Below are 12,143 nucleotides of genomic sequence, written 5' to 3'. Positions count from 1 at the left end.
GTAGGTCCCTCCCAGTAACAATAGATCCTCGAGAAGCCAGCATCCATAGACCCTTCAGCACACTTCAGCACCCCTTACCATTACATACATTCAGTGCTGGAGGTACTGGAACTGTGTTCCCCCATGTTTCCACTGCAAAAAGCCCTAGTTACATGTAAACAAAAGAAAAGGTCTGGAAGTAGTTGAACCCCTGCCATTCAGTTCATGTCATTATTGTACAGATTGAAGGACTGAGGTTGATGATTCCATCATGTGTCACTGCATTCATAGTGAAGTAAATATGTGGTATTCTTCAAACAGTATGTTTCCAAACTTCAAGATTGTTCAGATGAATAGAAACAGGCTACAAAAAATTGATATTCACCATGAAAAGGAATATTGGTCATACATTGTAAGCTCCAAGGAGCAGGGCCCTCCTATCCCTCTTGTATTGAACTGTATCATTGCTGTATTGCTTGCCTTTATATTGTAAAGCGCTGAACAAACTGTTGGCGCTATATAAATCCTGTATAATAATAATAACATTGTAGATAAACTTTAACTGCTTTTTAAGCTGATAACGGGTTTAATTTAAAAACAGTAAAACATAAGTATGTTCAGGTACAAATTAAATGGCACTACAGCATTTACCCAATAAATATTTATTGTACTCTAGCAAAGGTCTTCATAATTGTGGCCTCTTCATTTCAATACAATTAAATGCCATTTGTTTGATTGTTCTCTGTTCATTCGTTCAAATAAAAACATGCACTTTGCTTTTCTGTTATTTTTGGCTGCAAATGCAAACCATTTGAAGGTTCAAGCTAATGAGTCCTTATTTGTAAAGAACAATTGAAGTGCTGTACGCCCAGTATTGTGAAATGAATTGAGTAACATTATATGATGTACAACATTGAGGGACGTGATGTCAGTAACAGTCTTTTTCATATTGCAGGCTTCACCCCCAACTTCTTAAGCCCCTTATGCCGCTGAGTACAGAGGTTATGTGATCACTTATCAAAAAAGCCCCAAAAAAGTTTATTATAATGTTTAATACGAATATATATCTTTATATATATATATATATATATATATATATATATACACACACGCATATTTTAAACTGATTGGGATATTTACAAGTTAAGAGTTTGCATACACTTTAGCAATTTTCTCATAATTCACTTCAATTATCCAGCAATGTGCAGATGAAAAACTGAAAAAGTATTTGCGTTTCACATGACTGGATAATTGAAGTGACTATTTACACAATGTATCATATGAAAAATTCTCAATATCTTTAGGTGATATTAAAGCCTTTTTTTTGCAAATTTTTCGACTGATATAAGCATTCACATTCTATGCTGCTAATTAATGAATTAAAGTTTTACTTTCTTCCTAAATTAGCTGGTTTCCACAATGTTGGCCCCATTTTACAGGGTAATGGTGGCTCTATGGCTTGCAGGGTCTTATGAGGACACCCGATCATTTGCGCTCCTGTGAGAAACTACAGGCTGATATAAGGGCACTGCATACACTGATGGACAAAGGCAGAGAGATTTAGACACATAAGACCTGCTTCCAAAGTGGAAGAGAATGAAATTTGCTTGTATGCCACACACATGCATGATGGTGCTACAAATTATGTGACATGTAGGACAATTGGTTAGCACTTCTGCCTAGCAGTCCTAGGGTTGTTGATTTGAATGCCAACCACGGCACTACCTGCACAGAGTTTGCATGCTCTCTCTGTGCCTACATGTGTTTCCTTCCACATTCCTAAGATGTGCTGGTAGGTTCATTGACTCCTGTCTAAAAAGGTCCTAGTGTGTGTGTACAGTATATATGAATGTGCATTAGGGACTATAGATTGTACACTCCTTGGGGGTTAGAGACTGATGTGAACATACAATATATATGTAAAGTGCTGTGAAAATTGATTATGCTTTATAAGTACCTGTCATAATAAATGAAATTTGATAGAGCTGTCCCTATTGTCACACCAAGTAGCAAGCACTTCTCAGACACATGGGCATTCAAGAGGGTATATAGCCTCACAAGATCTTCTCCGATCCTCACTCTATGCATGCAAGTGTGTTGGGAAAGAAAGGAGACCAAGCGCTCCACATAGTGTAAAATCCATCTAACATATAATTTATTAACAATTGCTAAAATGCACTTACAAACAAAGCAGAAAAAACAGCTGTATATAAACCAAACGTCATGTAGAAAACCGCACCTCTGGTGACATTTTTGGTGATGATGTAACAGCAGGCTCCGCATGATTAGCACACACAACCCCCCACATTCAAACCATTTGCCACCACTTACAGAATCCAGGGGTTATTCTCACCTCGGGCTCTGGGGCTGTGCATAGTTCTGCCCACAAAAATCTGGAAATGAAAAACTAGAAGTCCCATTCACCACCACAGCAGAGAGACTGTAGTTTTCAGCTGTGCACACGGTGACATCACCACACTTTTAGTCCATTGATACTGCCTCCAGCTTTGTAGCTAAATGATGAACAAATATTAGGAATGATCAGGATCCCTGAGTGACCGCGCTCCTATAAAAGGGTTATGCTATCTTACCTGTGAGTAAAGACTGTTATCTGTGTACAGGGCTGCTGTTAGAAACCACAGGACCCCATACAGCCAACTTGACATGGCCCCCCCGAAAAAACAGTTCACTATGCTTCAGTTATGAATGAACACAGCGAGTGATCGACACTGGTCACTTCTTGTGTTCATTCAGGAAAGGATCCTATTATGTGCTTGCGGTTGCAGTGGGAAGGAGAGGAGGGAAGCCGGAAGCACTGTGGGGGCACACAGAGGGGCCTGGGCAGTAGGGGGAAACGTATGGTGCACAGGGAGGGTGATGGTTGCAGGGAGGGGTCAATTACTGAATTCAATCCCCTGTATGGCTCTCTTTACAGCAGCTGAAAGCCAGTGAGAGGGAGAGGAGAAGAAGCCAGCTTTCACCTGCTGCAGATAGAGCCATGCAGGGGATCAGATCCAGTAATTGCAAACCCCTTCCCCTGTCATGCCAATCACCCTCCCTGAACACATATGAGTACCCGTACAGGAGGACTGGTGGTACCATCTTATCCACAGCCCTGTCTGTGTATTAGGACTGTACAGTTCTGCCTTAGCAAAGCCTTTTCACTTTTCATAGGGTTTGCAATGTACCAAGAGACAGGGGTACAGAATGCTAGGTACATTAGCTAAGTTAGTGAACAGCACAGGATGTAATTTGTCTCCTGTTTTCATTAAATCCATTACCTTTACAAACCATGTCTTCTGTGCCTCACCTAATAAAGTGTAATAATGCTATGTTTCTATTGCAGCAGATTAACCACTAGCCTACAGGGCACTTATACCCCCTTCCTGCCCAGGCCAATTTCCAGCTTTCAGCGCTGTCACACTTTGAATGACAATTGTCTGAGGGACACAGCGGACTGGTGATCGCCGCGCATGCACAGTGAGAATGGTAGGATGTCATATGACGTCCTATCAGAACGAGAGAACCGCCTTGCGCCCGTCATTGTACTATAGGGCGGGCGGAAGGTGGTTAAACACTTAGGCTCCATGCACACGGGGCGTTTTAATAATACTGGTAACATTAGCTGTGTAAAGTCACGTTAAAAACGTGAGTTTTTCAGCATTTTTCTATAAGCGTTTTGCTGCGTTTTTAGAGGGGTTTTTTTTTACCAAAAAAAATTTTTTTTTGGTCAAAAAAAGTCCCAAAACTCTGTTTTGCCATGATTTACCATGTCCTACTGCGTTTTTCAGCGTTAGAGCATTTTTACAGCTGAAAAAACTCCTCTAGAAACCCACTAGTTCTGGGGTTTTTTTCTAGCCAAAAAAACGTTCCTGCCAAGAAACATTGATTACAGTCTGTGTGCATGGACACATAGGATAACATGCTGGGGAGTTTACTGGCTGTAGAAAAAAAAACGTTAAAAGCCAAAACAACAGCAGCTGTAAAAAAGTTCAACATGCATGAGGACTTATGGATGATTCTCATTATCATGGATACTAGGTTTTCAAGCTTTAGATGGTAGAAAATCAGTTGAACCAACATTTACTCAGAAAATCCATACCCATAGTAATAAATTCCTCTTTAACCTCCTCATTTTCTATTTACCTTCAAGCAGCGAGACAATGCAGTTTCCCAGCTTTCTTATCTCTGTCTGTATTCTTATCTGTAAAAGAAAATATTTCTCTGAAACATGTCCAAACGAGATCATTATGTTCAAATTTTATGTGGCCTAGAGCTAGCCATAGCTGATAGTGTTTGCCGGACATAGATCTTAAGGCCTTGTTCACATGAGATTTTATTGCCAGCCGTAGCAAGAATCCAGTAAATTCCTGAGGTTGGATTCATGGTAGATGCAGATAGTTGCAGCCCTTCAGTCTGTATAAAGCAATGACAGGCTGACAGAAGCCACAGCTGTCCATGGGTGTTTGGATGTAATCACACGTGGACCATTTACCTACAGTTAGGGACAAATGAACGCCTTTTGCAATCAACTTAGGCTCCATGCACACTGGGCGTTTTAATAATGCTGGTAGAGTTAGCTGTGTAAAATCATGTTAAAAATGCACGTTTTTAGTGTTTTTTAATGTTTTTGCATTAGCGTTTAGCTACGTTTGGCCGCGTTTTTTTGCGTTTGCACTTTTTCCCCCCCCGAAAAATGTTTTGATCAAAAAAAGTCCAAAAACGCTAGTTTGACAAGTTTTACCACGTTTTGCTGCGTTTTTCAGCATTAGAGCATTTTTGCAGCTAAAAAACACCCCTGCCAAAAAACGCTGATTATCCTGTGTGCATGGACATATAGGATAACATGCTGGGGAGTTTACTGGCTGTAAAAATTAATGCCAAAAGACAAAAACAGCAGCTGTAAAAATGTCCAGTGTACATGAGGACTTACAATCATTAGAACACTGTGGCCACCATGAACCTTTTATGAGTAAGTTGGAAGTGATGAAACACATCAAGGGATGTGACATCAGACATTACAGATTGATTGTAAGTAGTAGAGCAGCCATCTTTACTAAGGTGATAGCAATGTATGTGGTTCCTGGAAGCTGCTTGGAGATCCTGTCATATGGGAATACATGCATTTTATTATTTATATCATGTAAGCATATTTATTTATTTAATTACAGGTACTTATATAGCACTGTCACTTTACACAGCACTTTACATATATATTGTACATTCACATCAGTCTCTGACCCTCAAGGGGTGTACAATCTAAGGTCCCTAACTCACATTCATACATATACATACTAGGGCCAATTTAGACAGGATCCAATTAACCTACCAGCATGTCTTTGGAGGAAACTGGAGTACCTGGAGGACACCCACACAGGCACAGAGAGAACATACAAACTCCAGGCAGGTGGTGCCATGGTTGGGATTCAAACCAACGACCCTAGTGCTGCCAGGCGGCAGTGCTAACCATTTAGCCACTGTGCTACTCTCAACTGATTGATTTGAATACAACACTATATAGTCCTTTCTTTCCTTCTGGTGATGCTTTATGGACGGCATTGAGATGCATATCCTATGAGAGCAAGCTTACTCTTATATCATGCTTAGGGACAAGTGTTAGTTCGGTAAGGTGCATGATTTGGAAGGTGAAGGAGAGTGTTACACGTGTGATTACTATATCACATATTTATTTGGAGGATACTGCACTATTATTGAAAATCTTTTTTAGAGGTATTTTGCACAGTCATTATGGAATGGTCCTGAAGGAATTATTGGAGAAAACGTATGGGGAATATTATCCTAAAGGCCTCTGTTTATTTTATATAGGGTAAGAGTATTCACTCTAGCCACTTAGAAGTGCTCACGGGTGTCTCACATTGTCACGTGATTCACGGTTATTCACAAATTGGCAATTTATTTCATATTTATATATACAGTTGCAAGAAAAAGTATGTGAACCCCTTGGGATTACGTGGAGTTTTGCAAGAATTGGGCATAAAATGTGCTCTGAATGTCATCTAAGTCACAACAATAGAAGAACACAGTCTGCTGAACATAATACTACACAAAAATTAGATGTTGCCATGGTTTAATTGCACATAACATGTAAACATTCACAGTGCAGGGAGGAAAAAGTATGTGAAGCCCTAGCTTAATGACTTCTCCCAGAGCTAATTGGAGCCAGGAGTGAGCCAACCTTGACTCCAATCAGTTTGATGATATTGGATGTGTTGCTGACAGCTGTCCTGCCCTTAAAAAACACACACCTGTTTTGGGTTTACTGGTTTCAAGAAGCACTGTGTGATGTGAACCATGCCTTGCAGAAAAGAGCTCTCAGAAGACCTACGATCAAGAATTGTTGACTTGCATGAAGCTGGAAAGGGTTACAAAAGTATCTCCAAAAGCCTTGATGTTCATGTGTCCACGGTAAGACAGACTGTCTACAAATGGAGAAAGTTCAGCACTGTTGCTACTCTCCCTAGACGTGGTCGTCCTGTAAAAATGACTGCAAGAGCACAGTGCAGAATGCTGCATGAGGTAAAGAAGAATCCCAGAGTGTCAGCTAAAGACCTACAGAAATCTCTGGCACATGCTAACATTTTTGTTGACACATCTACAATAAGGAAAACATTAAACAAGAATGGAGTACATGGGAGGACACCACGGAGGAAGCCATTGCTGTCCAAAAAGAATATTGCAGCACGTTTGAAGTTTGCAAAAGAGCACCTGGATGTTCCACAGCACTACTGGCAAAATGTACTGTGGACAGATGAAACCAAGATTGAGTTGTTTGGGAAGAACACACAACACTATGTGTGGAGAAAAAAAGGCACAGCACACCAACATCAAACCTCATCCCCACTGTAAAACATGGCGGAGAGAGCATCATGGTTTGGGGCTGCTTTGCTGCCTCAGGGCCTGGACGGATTGTTGTCATTGATGGGAAAATGAATTCCAGAGTTTATCAAGACATTTTGCAGGAAAACGTACGATTATCTGTCCGCCAACTGAAGCTCCGCAGAGGATGGGTGATGCAACAGGACAATGACCCAAAGCATACAAGTAATTCAACAAAACAATGGCTGCAACAGCAGAGAATACGCCTTCTGGAGTGGCCCAGTCAGAGTCCTGACCTCAACCCGATTGAAATGCTGTGGCATGACCTTAAGAGAGCGATTCACACCAGACATCCCAAGAATATTGCTATACTGAAACAGTTTTGTGAAGAGGAGTGGTCCAAAATGACTCCAGATCATTGTGCCGGTCTGATCTGCAACTACAGGAAACGTTTGGTTGAGGTTATTGCTGCCAAAGGAGGGTCAACCAGTTATTAAGTCCAAAGGTTCACATACTTTTTCCTCCCTGCACTGTGAATGTTTACATGTTATGTGCAATTAAACCATGGCAACATCTAATGTTTGTGTAGTATTATGTTCAGCAGACTGTGTTCTTCTATTGTTGTGACTTAGATGACGTTCAGAGCACATTTTATGCCCAATTCATGCAAAACTCCACGTAATCCCAAAGGGTTCACATACTTTTTCTTGCAACTGTATGTTTTCGATTATTTGCATATATATTGAGGATAATACACTATCTAGTTTTTTTATATATATTTTTTGGAGGTACATGGTGGAAGCCAACAATATATTTGGATTATTACGTCAAAGGAATAAAGAATTGAGATGATTTACTGACACCAAGAGGGTTTTTCATTTCACCATGAACCTTTTACTCAGACTCACATGTTCTCAACTGGCAAGGATAACGAGGGGATAACAAGCACACAATTTGCTCAGCATTTCATCTATATGCTTATGGACATTGTAATATGGGGTTTCCTCTTGTGCTTTGTGGTTTGAAGGTTGAAGTGCAAAAAATTGCCCAGGTGTGAATGGGAACTAATCTAGTTCTCTGGCCTCATTTACACTTGGGGTTGGGGGCAGTAAAAACATGTGGGCGAATCTTTTTTTTTAACTTCCCCCAACCACTCCCTCTTAAAATATATGTGAACCCCTACTTTGTAAAAATCAATTCAGTTTAGAATAGAAATGAAAGGAAAAATGTCTGTGCGTGTATATACCCTATGTTACCAAAAGAATTGGGACATGTGCCTTTGCACACACATGAACTTTAATGGCATCCCAGTCTTAGTCCATAGGGTTCAATATTGAGTTGGTTCACCCTTTGCAGCTTCAACTCTGCTGGGAAGGCTGTCCACAAGGTTTAGGAGTGTGTCTATGGGAATGTTTGACCATTCTTCCAGAAGCCCATTTGTGAGCACTGATGTCGGATGAGAAGGCCTGGCTCGCAGGCTTTAATTCATCCCAAAGGTGTTCTATTGGGTTGAGGTCAGGACTCTGTGCAGACCAGTCAAGTTCCTCCACCCCAAACTCACTCATTCATGTCTTTATGGAGCTTGCTTTGTGCATTGGTGCGCAGTCATGTTAGAACAGGAAGGAGCCATTCCAAAACTCTTCCCATAATGTTGGGAGCATGAAATTGTCCAAAATGTCTTGGTATGCTGACGCCTGAAGACTACCCTTCACTGAAACTAAGGGGCCAAGCCCAACCCCTGAAAGACAACCCCACACCATAATCCCTCCTCCACCAAACTTTACACTTGGCACAATGCAGACAGGCAAGTACCATTCTCCTGGCAACTGCCTAACGCAGACACATTCATTGGATTTCCAGACAGAGAAGCGTGATTCATCACTCCAGAGAACATGTCTCTGCTTCCCTAGAGTCCAGTGGTGGCATACTTTACACCACTGCATCCGATGCTTTGCATTGCACTTGGTGATGTAATGCCTGAATGCAGCTGCTCGGCCATGGAAATGCATTTAATGAAGCTCTCTACGCAGTTTTGTTGTGCTAATCTGAAGGCCATATAAAGTTTAGAGGTCTTCAGCAATTGACTCTGCAGACAGTTAGCGACTTCTGAGCACTGTGTACTTCAGCCATGCGTTGACCCCGCTCTGTCATTTTACGTAGACTACCACTTTGTGGCTGAGTTGCTGTTGTTCCCAGTCACTTCCACTTTGTTATAACACCACTAACAGTTGACCGTGGAATATTTGGTAGCAAGGAAATGTCACGGATGGACTTATTGCCCAGGTTTTAACCTATCACAGTACCACACTTTTATTCACTGAGCTCCTGAGAGCGACCCATTCTTTCATAAATGTTTGTAGAAGCAGTCTGCATGCTTAAGTGTTTGATTTTATACACCTGTGGCCATGGAGGGGATTGGAACACCTGAACCCAGCGATTTGGAGGGGTGTAACAACTCTTTTGGCAATATAGTGCATAGTTGACAACAGTCCCAAAATGCCTGGGACGCTCACGGATTTTTGACATTTGTCACGGACAGTCCTTGTCCAGGGCTGAATCACAAAAATTTAGTTTTGTCAAGGATAGGTCTACTTTGTCAAGGACCACCATGGCTGCGGCGGCCGGTCTATTGCAGTGTGTTAGGTATTGTTGTCCCCCTCGCTCCCTCTGATCCTTTGCCCTCCCTCTCTGTCCTCCCCCTGCCTGATACTGCCATTCAGCTGTGAGACAGGAAGTCATGTGGCTGCTTCTCCCAATCATGATTGGTTGTTACTGTGAGGGGGCATGGCCAGCCCAGGGGTGACTGCGTCAGCCCGCCTTAGCCTCCTCAATCTCAGCAGGGGCACATGCAAGGCAGAATAAGCTGCTAAAGTGTGGACCAAGCCCAGGATGCACACTGACCAGGACCAAGCAGAGAGGACTCAGGAGCTGCAGGGACAGGCGGACACAGAGAGGAGACAAGTCTGACCAGCTGAGGACTTGAGAAGAGGTGCAACGCCAGCTAGCCTGAGAGCGGACAATGACTTGACCACTCAGATAAGTTGCTAACTTTTTGGGAGTGGCGGTTAGGTTTTTTGGGGAGAGGGCTGTGAGAGACCTTTTTTTTGGGGGGGTAATCATGACCTGAGAGGAGCAAAATGTTTTGCGGGGTGGAGCAGCAGGTGAGGGTTGTCTCATTTGGCTGTGATGGGGGCACGAGTCTCTGTTTTTTTGGGGGGGGTTGGGTGAAGTGTAATAATTCCCCCCCCCCAAAAAAAAACAAAACACACACTTGCTCCTCCATCACAGCCAAATGAGAAAACCCTCACTCACTGCCCCCTCCCCCACAAAAAAATGTGCTCCTCTCAGGTCATGATAACCCCCCCCAAAAAAAAGAGACTAACTCTTACAGCCAAATGAGACAACACCCACCCACTGCCCCCCCCCCCCAAGGAAAAAAACGCTCTCGGCCCATGATTACTGTAATCATGGCCAAAGAGGAGTACATTTTTTTTTGAGGGGGGAGCAGTGGGTGGGAGTTGTCTTATTTGGCTGTGATGGAGGAGTGAGTGTCTGACCCTTTCCTGTACTACACCGGCAGTCTCTGACCCTCTTCTGCACTACGCTGGCAGTCTCTGACCCTCTCCTGTACTATGCCGGCAGCCTCTGACCAACTCCTGTGCTATGTTGGCTGTCTCTGACCAACTCCTGTACTATGCTGGCAGTCTCTGACCAACGTCCTGTATTATGCCTGCAGCCTGATCAACTCCTGTAAAATGCCTCAGACCATAGTTCTGTACTAACTGCAGTAACCTCTAGAAACCAATCAGAGAGCGGTAATGATGTGCTGTAACCTCTAGCAACCAATAAGTGAGTGTGAACCAGTTATTTATGTTTATATTAAGTTTTTTGAGATAAGTATATGATTGTGTTTATTTATTTTTTGGGATGCTGGGGTGGAGAGCAAAATTGAATGGGGGGAGCCCAAAAGAATCTCACACTCTGTTTAACTACACCCCCTTTAAGCCACGCACAATATTTAGCTGAATTTAAACCACACCCGTTTTTGTCCTGTCCTGCTTCACACACTGCCATCCTCTTTTTCATGTCAGGCCACACCCATGAATGAATGCCCCACCCCTAATTAACATACTGCTTGCTTCCCCTACACTGTCTTTCTGGACATACAGGAAAAAACAGTGTCCCTAAAAATGTTTTGAAATGTTGGCAACTATGATAGTATATATTGTGGGGGTAGCTCAGGTGGGGGATCTTCTTCCCTGGGAAAAAGGTAGACCTCACAGCAGGCTTTCTTCAAAATCTGACTGGTTGTCAGTTTTATTTAACCACTTCCTGTCCAGACACTTTTACCCCCTTCCTGTCCAGGGCAATTTTCAGCTTTCAGCGCTATCACACTTTGAATGACAATTGCGCGGTCATGCAACACTGTACCCATAGGAATTGTTTACCATTTTTTTGAGACAGATAAAGTTTATTTTGGTGGTATTTATTCACCGCTGGCATTTTTTTTTTTTTTGCTATGTAAATGAAAAAGTCCAAAAATTTTGAAAAAAAGTGTTTTTCTTATAAAATTTTGCAAATAAATAATCTTTCATCATAAATCTTGGCCGGAATGTATTCTGTTATCTTTTTAGTACATTTTTATTTTTATATTATTATTTATGGGTTTTTTTTTTTTTTTACATACTGTCACCCTAGCAGTACAGTGTCACCATGGGGACACTGTACTACTTGTGGGGGGTGATGAAGATTTTTTTTTTTTTTACAGTGATTGCTTTTACACCCATATAGGATGTAAAAGCAATCATTTCTCTTTCTCGCTGTCTTCATTCTTGCAGGCATTGAGAACTACTGAGTGAGCTGTGATTGGTCACAGCTTGTCACATGGTACAAGGCTGTTGTGAATAGCCTTGTACCATGTGACCTCTGTGATCATTCACAGATTTCACACGTAGTAAGCAATGATGTCACAAGTGACATCTTGCTTACTACTTTGCATGTGATCACTGATTGGCCAATCAGTGATCACATGATCGGGACCTCGTACAGAGGTTCCATCCGACGATCGGTGTTTCACTGTGTCCAGAGGACACAGCGGGCACCGGATCGCGGTGCTGTGCGCTCCCAGGGAGCACGCACAGCTAAAAATGGTGGGTGCCGTTTATGAACGGCAACCCGCCCCTGGAGTACCACCGTCCTGCCGTTTATAAACAGCAGGCGGATGGCAAGTGGTTGAAAGGTTTGCAAAATATCAAAACAAACAAAACAGCAAAATAAACCCTTGCCATCCAGGCACTAACTAAACATAGAACTTTTTCCTCTCTCAG

This window comes from Staurois parvus, unplaced genomic scaffold (assembly GCF_062004578.1).
Source record: "Staurois parvus isolate SC_StPar_1 unplaced genomic scaffold, SC_StPar_1.0 ptg000251l, whole genome shotgun sequence".
NCBI classification, from domain to species: Eukaryota; Metazoa; Chordata; class Amphibia; order Anura; family Ranidae; genus Staurois; species Staurois parvus.
This window is presented reverse-complemented; position numbering follows the sequence as displayed.